Below are 12,141 nucleotides of genomic sequence, written 5' to 3'. Positions count from 1 at the left end.
AGCAAGTCAAGAACGTGGGTGCAGGGGAGCCAGGAACAGAGCCACTTGCCAAGCCTGGGCATGAGGTGGCAGCTTGGCCAAAGCCCGAGTATGCCAACTCCAGCATCTTCAATCCTCCCTGCCTGGGAGCAGAAAAGCAAGGCGGAGTTGAAAGGTGTGGGTAACTCACCTTCGGCCGGGAGTGGTCGAGATTCAAGAACAATCTGCCCAATGGTTAGCAGCCCTCCCTTCTTCTGGTCGAGGCTGATTCTCAGAAGAGTGTCTAAAATCCTGGAAATAGACTCATAAGAAGCCTGGTATCTGCCTGAATTGAAACATTTTGGTTTCGGGCTGGAGACTCAGGTACCAGTGGGAAAGTGGGATAAGGAGATGGAACCACCCAGAAAGGGAGAGCAGTCCCTAAGATTTTTGTCTGTGCCTCTGCTCCAAGCCTCATGGAAAATGTGGAGGAGCTATCTGGGGCCAAGGAAAGGCAGGCATCTTCTGGCATGATCCTCTTTACCCCAGGCAATCCATGAAGCCAAATAATCGACCCACTGAGTTGAACTTTACAAGTTACTGATTTTTTTTTTTTTTTAGCTTCAATTATCTGTTGTTGACGATTTCATTATGGGGAGGGAGAGAGGTGTAAACTCAATGTAGGGACCTCTGGAGCAAGGCATTTATCTGCCTTTATGAGGCTTTGAGAGACCATAATGCATGTTTTATGGGCCCATTCTCATTTTTAATCTGTTCTGATAAGATCACTATGCTGGAAGGATACAGAAACTCACTGGCAGGCCCAGCTCAAGACCGAGGCCATGATCCTGGCTTGGGAAGGTTTGGTCCTGCAGGTGGGACCCATGGGGAGTTCCCTGCATGTGGCCTCTTAGGATCTTGTGCAGTGAGGGTAGTCTTGTCCCACCCTCCCAGCTATCCCCTCCACATGGATCCTGGGTGGTAGCAGGCACAAGAGGGCACAGACCTCCCAGTGTGACAGAGTAAATCACTTTAACTTCTCCTAAGGTCACAGAAATAGCAGTATTTTCCAATGAGTAGCACATGTAGAGAATAAGAGAAAAGGGAATCCATGTGCATAGAAACAGACAAGGTTCCAGGCACAGATTTCTGATCCTCCCTCTTGGTCAAAGGTTGATTGAACGCCATCATCTCCGGCCTTGACGCTCTCCAATCATCTCCTACTTGGATCTTCCAATCCTGTCTCCTGCATCAGTTCTCCCGGTGGAAGAAGGAAAGAGCGTGTGCCCCTGTTGAGGAGGCAGGGACAATCAATCCTCGCTAAGCCTCCATGTGCTCTTCTCTATCACCTGGTCTCGTCTGCAGCTGGGGCCACATGCCAGGTGCATAGGCTGGGCATGGCACTCATTGATGTTGCTTCCAGTCCAAAGTTGTCAGAGCTGTGAATTCTCCACGCTTTCTTGCCCTTCCACAGTGTGGAAAGCAAGGACCATCAGGATATTAGTGATAAGGGGTGGAAATAGTCCTGATCCAGGAGTTGCTCTTGGTAAACTGTCTCCAATGCGGCCTGACCCATGTGGCACTTAGTGGAATTATGTCATTGAGATGTAAGGATTGTTCATGCTTGCTGTCTAGTTTAGCCCAGCCTGAGCACCTTCTACGTGTTTATGAATGTCTACTCTGGGGAGTTTCAGCCTAGTGCAGTTTGGGGATGAGATAGGATTCCTACACCCCCCCAAGATTCTTCTTCTTCCTATGTACCTCCAGATCTTATGCCACAATCCCTGACACTGGAGACTCTTGGGTTCTGCCTGTTCTGAAGAGTTCTCCTGAGAATCCAGGCTGTTGTCTTGATCTGGGAGGTACCACCTTTTGCTCTGGACTTTGGTCTCTGGATGCTAGAAAAGTCACCATTTTACTGAATTTAGTTTACTGGAAGGTGACTAAATAGTGTATAAAATATTAACTTTTCAGTTAGACAAATCCGAGGTCAAATTTTAGTAACACTCTATTCACTCATGCATGCATTCACCCCACATAACTTGCTGTTAACCCCCAGACGTGCATCTCGAGCTTGGACTGCTACTCTAAACACCAGATCCAAGCATCCTTCTGTCGTTTGGCATCTCAGACACAACTAGAGCTCTTGATGTCCACAGCTTCCTCCAGGGTCCCCTTCTCAGTCAATGGAGTCTCTATAAGCCTGGAGGCTCAGGTCAGAAGTTTCCTTCAGTCATTGCTCTCCCTTCTTGCTCTATCATCCAACCATCCCCAAGTTCTATAGATTCTATTGCAGATACCCCATGAGTTCCTGTCTGCATTTCCACACCCACCATGCTGGCCCAAGCTTCCTATCATCTCTCCCCTGGAGTATATAAATAGCCTCTTTGCTGTGCATCTAATTGCCCCACTCTATCCATTCTCTGTCCAGCAGTAAAGGAGCTACTCAGAACCTACCTGAGGATTTGTAATGCCTTTAGTGGGGAAAAATCCCAAATTCACATGTAACCCTGAGTGAGCTGTGTACCCTCTGCTGACTTCCTGCCCCCTCTCCAGCTCTCTGTGCTAGGCCTGCTAGACTTTCAGTCCCTGATCAAGTCCTCAGATGGGCCCCATTGAGCCTCTGCCTGGAGCGCTCACTCATTCCTTGCCTGGCCACCTTCCATCATTCTTTTAAAACTCAACTGAAATGTCCTTCTCTCTGAGATGCCTTCCCTAAACTCTAGATTTGGTCCGCTAATACAACTTTTAATCACACCCTGTACTTCTCCTTCATTTTACAGTTTGGAGTTGAATATTTATTTGTGTGTCTATGGGCTTCGTGTCAGCTCTTTGACTTGACCATGAGCTCTATGGGGCAAGGACTACCCACAGTGTCTGGCATAGAGTATGTGCCTAGTACATGCCGTCGGATGGGGGAAGGCGTGTTTATTGAGTGATGCAGTGGTGAATAAGGGCCCCAGCTTCAGGGACCAACTAAGGGGTCCACATACAGGGAACCTACTGTAAGACAAGCTCTGGGATGTCCACATGTACAAGATATCAAAGTGAGAGAGTGATTGATATAAAAATGGAGTTTGGTAGAGGCTTCTTCCCAGTAATCACTAATAGCTAATATTTACACAGTGCTTCTTATATGTCTGGGACTCTATATAAATCCTCACAAAAAACCTAGGAGGGAAGTTCTGCTTTTGTACCCATTTTTAAAATGAGGAATCAGACACAGAGGGGTTTAGTGACTTACTCATGGTCACACAGCTAATAAACAGCAAATCCAGTGTTCTCCCCAGGGTTTTGTGTACCCATGGTTGTGCTTAGCCACTTTGTGCCATGCTGGGAAATAGTTTCTGGTGCTCACTAAAATGGAAGATGACTGACAGATGAGTTTTGGATCTAGTCAGGCATCTAACACAGGGACAAGCCCCGGGGCTTCTCAGAGGGAATAATGGTGAGACACCCTAGGACACAGCATTGGCTGGTGATAGTCAGGGAGCCGGGTAGACCTGGCTTCTAGTCCTGGCCATCACCAACTCACCAAGTGAGGTCAGGCAGGTCATTTCACTCTCTGACCCTCTGCGGCTTCTTCCTGTGCAAAAGAAGGGGATGGACTCTTTGGCCTGGGGAATTCTCTGAAATGGAGTTCTCCAGAATGGTGCGCGGCTCTACCAAGCGATGTGAAATCCCGCCTGACTCGCCCTCATTCATCCGCAAGAAATCCACCAGAAGCCCGGGCTCCCAGCTGGTCACTCAGGTCCAGGGCCGAGCTGACAACTGGATCGGAGAGGCAGAGGTCGGGCGGAGCGCAAGAAAGAGAAAGGGGGAGAAGAAAAGTGAGGAGGAAGGGCAGGCGGTGGAGGCGGAGGAGGAGGAGAGGGACGAGACGGAGGGCAGAGCGAGGGCGAGGAGGGAAAGGCCGAGCGAGCAGGGCGGCCACCGGCCAGGCGCCCGTCAGTGTGCGGATGGACTCAGTCTTCTCCCCCTGACGCCCGGCGGCGGTGGCTTTTGACTCGCTCGGAGCCCAGAGAGAGCCGTGAAAAGAATGATTTAAAAGCCACAAACACGCGGAGCAGAGATGGCAGATACAGAACAATGAGTGTCCTGGTCAAATTGCCGATCGGAGCATCTGTGTTAGGCCACGTTTGTCGTGTCTGCGTGGCCAGCGATGGAGAGCCTAGATTGCGCCCGGGGAAGTCACACAACAATGGGGCCTGATGTTTTGTTTCCACTCTTCAAAGGCGCTCCTTTTCTTCCTCCCGGTGATAAGGCCCAGGAACCGGTTAGTGACATGCTCGTGGGAACCTGGGGAAAAGAATGGCCAGCGTATCAGCGGCGCGGCGGCGGCCGGCCCGGGAGCGGGGCGGGCGGGCGGGGCGGCTGCGGGCCCCTGGCGTGGGCTGCGGCGGGGAGATAGCATTGAGGAGCCTGCCGGGGCCGCGCGCCCCCAGTCTGGGGACCGAGCCCCTTTATCCGGCCAGAATGGGTGGGAGGCCAGACAATGTAGCGCTATATTTGGTCTGACAACAAAGGGCCCCAGAAAGATTTGATAGTGCGGGGAAGGCCGGGAGGGCGGGCAGGATGCAGCACAATGAGAGCTTTGCAAAGGTATTTAGCCGGGCCCTTTATGCCGGGAACATGGCACCGTGCGGATGTCGTGGTGATGTCTAATGGCTTTTGTCTGGGCCAGGGCTCTGTTTACTAGAGTGAGGTCCCTGGGTGGGGCTGAGAGAGGGGCCGGGGTGCGTGCGCCTGGTGCGTGACGCTGAAGGGCCACCTGAAGTCACACTCCACGAAGGCCAGTCCTCTCCTTCCCCTGAGTCCAGGCTCCAGCAGGCTCACAAAGTCCCAGGTCAAGGGGAAGTCAGAACGGGAGAGAATAAGCAGTCAAATGAAACTTCCCATGCAGAAAGAGGCAGCTCCAATTCCATTCTGGGCCAGGCCCGGCAGAGCGAAGTCCCCCAGGAGTCGGGGAAAGGGATGAAGGTGCAGCTTCAGAAGGGTAGGGCAGGGGGCGCAGAAAGGCCTTGTGGACTGACCCCAATCTTTCTGGGAATCCTGGCCAGAGGTAAGACAACAGGCACAAAAGAAGGCTAGGCCACGGGTTACAAGGCTGGTGAGAGTCAAGGGAAGTAGCTCCAGGGTGGGGATCGGGGGTGGGGAAGGAAGACCTTTGCTGCCCTAGACTCTGGGGCCTTCCTGGAGGAGGGGACAGAGTGAAGAGAGCAACCCCAGACACACAGGGAGCTGGGTAATAGGGGCAGGGGTAACCTGGCTGTACCAGAGAAGTGTTCAGGACCAGCGAATGGTGTGGGAACAGGGGCTACCATCCAGTAAAGACCCTGATACATTTAGGACTTCAATCCTGTGGGAGAGGAGTATCACTGACTGTTTTCAACCTCATTCTAGGTTTGGTTTTTTTTTTTTTTTTTTTTTGGAAACTCCTGCCTGGCTGCCCCCCCATATTGATTCCAGGAAAGGACTTTGACAACCAGGGTTGGAATGGGTAGGTGGCACAAAGGCTGGGACTGGAAGAGGACAAGACGTGGCACAGAGTCTCTGTTCTGCTAGGGTGATCTAGGGTCACCAGTCCATCAGACTAATTTCCCAGCTGCAGCTCGAGAAGCCAGGAGCAATGCAGTGTCCACGGAGAGATCCCTGGTGTGGGAATACTTTCTCCCTATTGCCCTCTTCCCAAAGCAGGGTTGACTGCTGTGGACAGAACCCATCCAACTCCCCTCTGCTCCCTTAGATGCACTACCGGGACCGTGGGATCCGCCACAAGTGCCTCTGAGTGATTTCCTCCTTTTGTTCCATTTTTATCAGTTCCATCCCTCCGTCCATAGAACAAGGATTTACTTCACTCTGAGGGGCTTCGTGTTACACCAGATATTAGAAACAGAGTATGACCTCCTGAAGCCCAGCTCGTGAGTCCTCAGATTAGAAGGAAGATAGGGGTCTAAACACATAACGACCATGACAAAATCAGACAGCCGTTATTATGGGAGGATCACATTCGAGTGAAGAAAGCCCAAGAAATCTTCATGGGCGAAGTGATACTTAAATTATCTGCATCTATGCTGTGGGCTAAATTGTGTACCCTCCAAAATTTATATGTTGAAATCTTAATCTCCAGTATTTCAAACTGTAACTGGATTTGGAGATACGGTCTTTAAAGAAGTAATTAAATTAAAATGAGGTCATTAGGATGGGTCCTTATCCAATTTGACTGGTATCTTCCTAAGAAGAGGAAATTTAGACACAGACACATACTGAGAGAAGATGATGTGAGGACAGAGGGAGAAGGTGGCCATCTACCACACGAGGAACGAGGCCTAGCAGAGATCTTTCCTTCATGGTCCTCAGAAGGGACCCTGCTGACACTTTCTGTTGTGTAAGCCACCCAGCCTGAGGTACTCAGCTATGACAGCCCGAGCAAACAAATACAGCTACAGCCCCAAAACATCGTGACATTCTTCAAGGAAGGAGCTCTTCCTGAGGGTCTGGCCCAGTGCTTGACACACAGTAGGTGCTCAGGAAATGCTAACCTCAGTGGAATAGCCCATTCATTTTTAACAGCAACTATACCAGCCTCAAGTAGAACATGCAAACCGAAGAGTGCACATCCCTGTCCCTACACGCTGCCCCGTCTTTTATCTCAGCTTGCATTAGCCATACTCAGTCAGTAAGTCAGCTCGTAATTGCATCAACATATATTGAGTTAGGCCCTGGAAATTATAGTGGAAGGAAAGCTCCTCTTGGATGATAAAATTCCTTCTCAGTTGCTCCGCAAAGCAAAGAATACCTCTCAGCAGGGTCACCTCTCCGTCTGCCATTGGGCTCCTGTCTGGCATCCTCTGGGCTGAAGTCCATGCCCAGCCTAGCCTTAGCGCAGCCTCGGTGGGGGCGGCCAAGGTAGCAAGCACAGGAGTCTGATAGCTGGCCGGGGCACGAATAATGGGCCTGGCAGGAGAGACATTTCAGACGTGGGAGTGACTGAACTTCGTGAATTCCCTCTTGCTGACTCTAGGGAGTCTTCTCGGTTCTGGGGGGAAGCCAAGACTGACAGGGACAGAGCTGTGCATCCCCCGGATAATGCCAGGAGTCCCAGCTTCTAATTGGCAGGCATCCAGGCTGCTGGGACAACGTAGTGATAGGAAGACTGGGGAGCAATTGTGGGTGTTAATGAGGGCTGGGGAGTCAGCCAAGAGGCAAAGAGGTGGCATCTGCCACACTACTTGTTATACCTGCAGCTTTTGAGGCAAACATGATCGGTCAAATCCACCTACATTCACACACATACATGTGTACACACCAACCCACGTACCTTCATCCCTTCCTGGGAGCATGCACATCGGTTGGCATGTCAAACATGCATCAAACATGCATGTCGACATGGCCCCGGTGTGTAGCACACTGTCAGAGTCATGAGCACAATACACATACGGAGCTGGGCATGCTCGTGGGCGCTCACACGCCTTACATTTCAAAGCACACACTGATGCATTAAAAATGAAGTCTGGCTAATGTCTGGGCTGTGAAAGTCACATAAGAGTTACTCCAGCATATAAGATTCATCTCTCATCTGTATCCTCTTCAATGCTCCAGAAAGTCCTCCTGAGACCCAAAACGAGCACAGGTGGTTTTTTGTTTTGTTTTGTTTCTGTTTCTGTTTTTTTTTTTTTTTACCAGTGGGTTAGGGTTTGTGGGTTTTTTGTTTTGTTTTTTGGTTTTTTGTTTTTGTTTTTGTCTTTCCTACAGGTGTTTGAGAACAACAGTTGGAAATTTCTCAATTTCTTTAGAAGATACAAAGTCCTACCAACATGTGGGGTTACCACCTTACCACTGCTATTTACAATTTTTGGAGCAGAAACGTGTTGTGATATGAGTAAAAGAGCAATGGACTGAACATCAGAAGATTTAGATTTGAGTCCCAGTTTTGCCTCTCTCTTGCTGGAGTGGTGATTTGGATCCAGGATGACAAATTTCTTCTCAGTCCCATCTCTGGTAGCTGTGTTGAGTATTCTGAGGCTTTGAACAGGCTCCACAAGGAAGAGTGCCATGTGTGATTAGCATAGAATACAGCTGTTTCTGACCCTTCTATTTCTAACACTCCAAGCCTGTAGTACAGTTATCATGACTCAGGAACTAGAGCAACAGTGTTCAGTCTGCGTCAGGTCACTTCTCTATGGTTCTGCCAACTGATTAGTCAAGACGGACCACACATGCACCTCTTTCTTTTCCTGGTTCTATTGCTCCAGCTGTTCTTCAGCCTTAGAAAACCTCTGAGTCACTAATACATTTTTTTGGTTTTGTGACCTGAATGGCTTTCATTGAGACTTTACCGCAGTGGCTAAATTCATCGTCTCTGTATTTAAATGAAAAGATGGCCCCAAAGACTCCCCAAAGTTGTATATAAAGGGCCCATCTTGTGGTTGCCAGGAGAGGTAGAGGGCTGTCTGGTATGCAATTTGCACAGCATAGTTCCCACTGCAACTCTGTGAAGCAGTGTTTGCCTCCTGGATCCGACGATGAGCCTGGTCCCTGAACAACATTTGAAGCCTCTAGGCTTGTGGTTATGACTCAGACTGAGGGGAGAAGGGGATAGCAGAAAGACTGGGACCCCTTATTCTTCTAACAATACCCATAGAAAAAGACAACAACAACCAAAAATCCGGTTCAGACAGACCAAGGACTTAAATTCTACCTGCTGACATATCAGCCCTCCTCTACTAGGTTAAATGGGTTCTCAAGAGTAAATGAGATGCTCAACATCACTAATCATCAGGGAAATGCAAATTGAAACCACAATGAGATATCATCTTACACCTGTCAGAATGGTTAAATAAAAAAGACCAGAAATATCAAGTGTTGGCAAAGATGTGGAGAAAAAGGAACACTCATGCCCTGTTAGTGGGAATGTAAATTGGTGCAGCTGCTATGGAAAACAGAATGGAGGTTCCTCAAAAAATTAAAAATAGAAATAACATATAATCCAATAATTCCACTACTGGGAGTTTACTCAAAGAAAATGAAAGCATTAATTCAAAATGTTTATTGTAGCATTATTTACAATAGCCAAGATATGGAAACAACCTAAGTGTTCAGTGATAGATGAATGGATAAAGAAGATTGGTATATATACACAATGGAATATTATGCAGCCATAAAAAGGGTGAGAGCTTGCCATTTGCTATAACATAGTTGAACCTAGAAGGTAATGTGCTAAGTGAAATGAGTCTGCCTGAGAAAGACAAAGACCATATGATCTCACTTACATGTGGAATCTAAAAAACAAAATAAATGAATAAACAAAGAAAAAAGCAGAATCACACCTATAAATACAGAGAACAAACTCATGGTTGCCAGATGGGTGGGGGGATGGGCAATATGGATGAAGGGATGATACAGACGTTGAAATTATCAGACTCATTATAAAATATTCCAAGAAATAAGGGTGAACACCTTGAAGTAAATGAAAAGATATAAACTCTTGGGCAAGAAAAGGAAGACATAAGCAAGAACCAAATGGAAATTTTAGAACTGAACAATACAATAGCCAAAATAAAAACCTCATTTGATGGGCTCAATATCACAAAGGATATTGTGATATTGGTGAACTTGAATATAGATCAACAAGAACCACCCAATCTGAAAAAAAGAGAATTAAAAAAAAAGAGTACATAAATAAAAAAGAGGAGAGCCTCAAGGATATGTGAAATAATACCAAAAGTTTCAACATTTGGGTTATTGGAGAAGGAAGTAGAACAATATTTTTAAATTGCTGAAGGAAAGGAACTGTCAACTTAGAAATAAAAATACTTTTTAGGAAAAAAGGTGAAATAAAGAAATTTGTTGCCCGTAGACTTGCCTTAAAATAATTGATATAGAAAAGTCTTTAGGCAAAAGGGAAATCACACTACGGGAGAATTTGGAATATCATAAATAAAAGAAGAACAATAGTAATGGTAAATATCTAGCTAAATATGATAAACTATTGATCTCCTCCTCTTGAATTATTTAAAATATATATGATGGTTGAAAGCAAAGATCTTAACATTGTCTGATGTGGTTTCAATACATGTAGATATAACAACAAAGAAGATTATGACATAAAGTGGGCAAGGAAAAGAACCTATATAGTGATAAGGTTTCTACATTACACTTGAAGTGGAAAACATTGATTCCAAGTAGACTGTGAGAATATAAGTCTGTATATTTTAATATCTTAGTAACAATTAACTATAAATATACAAAAATATATGATCAAAACACAATAGATAAATTAGAAAATTTTTTTTTAATTTTCAAACAATCCAAAAAAAAAAAAGAAAAGGAGAAACAAAGGAAATAAATCTGAAGGAACAAATAGAAAACAAATAATAATATGGTAGGCCTAAATCCAAACATATTAATAATTACATTTAAATGCAAATGGGCTAAATGCACCAATTGAAAATCAGAGATTCTCAGGATGAATTTTTTTTTAAAGACCCAGTTTAAAGCTGTCTACAAGGAACTCACTTTATATATAGCAGCATGGAAAGGTTAGGAGTGAAAACATGGGAAAAGATACACCATACCAATACTCATTAAAAAAAAAAAAAGCTGCAGCAGCTATAAAATATCAGATAAAGTAAATTTCAGTACAAAGAAAATGATAAATGATATAGAAGGATATTATGACAGAGTCTCTTTAGGGGCACCTGGGTGGTACACTCTGTTAAGTGTCGGACTCTTGGTTTCAGCTCAGGTCACAATCTCCGGATCGTGAGATCGAGCCCCGAGTCAGGCTCCACACTCAGTGTGGAGTCTGCTCAAGACCCTCTGCCCCTCTCCCTCTGCCTGTCCCTACTGCATGCATGTGCTCTCTCTTTCTCTAAAGTAAATAAATCTTTAAAAAAAGTTAATTCACCAAGAAGATTTAATGATCTTAAATATGTATACACCTACCAACAGAGCTTTAAAATATATGAAGCAAAAATGAACCAAACTGAAAATATAGACAAATCCACAATTATAGTTAGAGATTTCAACACTTCTCTCTCAGTACTTGATAGGACAGGCAGACAGAAAATCAACAGGAGTGTATAAGAACTGAATAACACCACTGACTGCTTGTATCTAATTGGCATTTAGAGAATACTCCACCCAACAGCATAAGCCACATTTAAAAAAGTTCATAAAGATCAGTTACCAAGACAGACCATATCCTGGGTCATAAAGCAAACCTTCACAAATTTAAAAGCATCGAATCATATAAAGTGTGCTTTTTTATTAAAATGGAATTAAACTTGAAATCAATAGTGGAAAGATAACAGGAAAGTCTCTAAATACTTGGAAATTAAACCACATACTTCTAATCACCTATGGAACAAATGTCTCAAGAAAAATTAGAAAATACTCTCAACTGACTGAAAATGAAAATACAACAAATTAAAATTTTGTGAGATGTAGCTAAGGCATTGCTTAGAGGAATATTTATAGCTCTAGATGCTTATAGAAGCAAAGAAGAAATATCTCAAATCAATAAGCTAAACTTCCACATTAAAAAACTAGAAAAAGAGCAAAATTAACCCAAAGCAAGAAGAAGGACAACAAATAAAGATAAGAGCAGAAATCAATAGAATTGAAACCAGGAAAAAATAGAGAATTTCAATGAAACTAAAACCTTATTCTTTGAAAGTATGAATAAAGTTAATATACCTCTAGCAATACTAATAAAGAAAAGAAGGTAAGAAACTACAAATTTCCAATATCAGCAGTGAAAGGGAGAGTATCATGACAAACCCCACAGACATGGGAGGGCTATTAAGTATTTGTAAAACAACCCTACACATAAGAATCAACCAACACAAGCACCTTATTAATATTCTAAAGAGGAAAGACTATATGATCTTATCAATTTGACAAAATTTCTCATCTAATCATGATTTAAAAAAAAAAAAACCTCTAAAAAAGAAAATAACTCTCAGCAAATTGGGAAGAGAAGGAAACTCTCTCAACCTAATAAAAGGAATTTATAAAACAAAAAAACCCCCAAAACCAAAAAAACCACAACCCTGCAGCTACCATCATGTTTAATGGTGAAAGGCTGAACATTTTTCCCCCTAAGATCAGGAACAAAAGAAGGATGTCTGCTCTCATAACCCCTGTCCAACATGTTGGAAGTCCTAGCCAGTGAAATAA

This window comes from Phoca vitulina, unplaced genomic scaffold (assembly GCF_004348235.1).
Source record: "Phoca vitulina isolate PV1807 unplaced genomic scaffold, GSC_HSeal_1.0 scaffold36, whole genome shotgun sequence".
Classification (NCBI taxonomy): domain Eukaryota; kingdom Metazoa; phylum Chordata; class Mammalia; order Carnivora; family Phocidae; genus Phoca; species Phoca vitulina.
The sequence above is the reverse complement of the archived record's forward strand: the minus strand, read 5'-3'. Positions refer to the sequence as shown.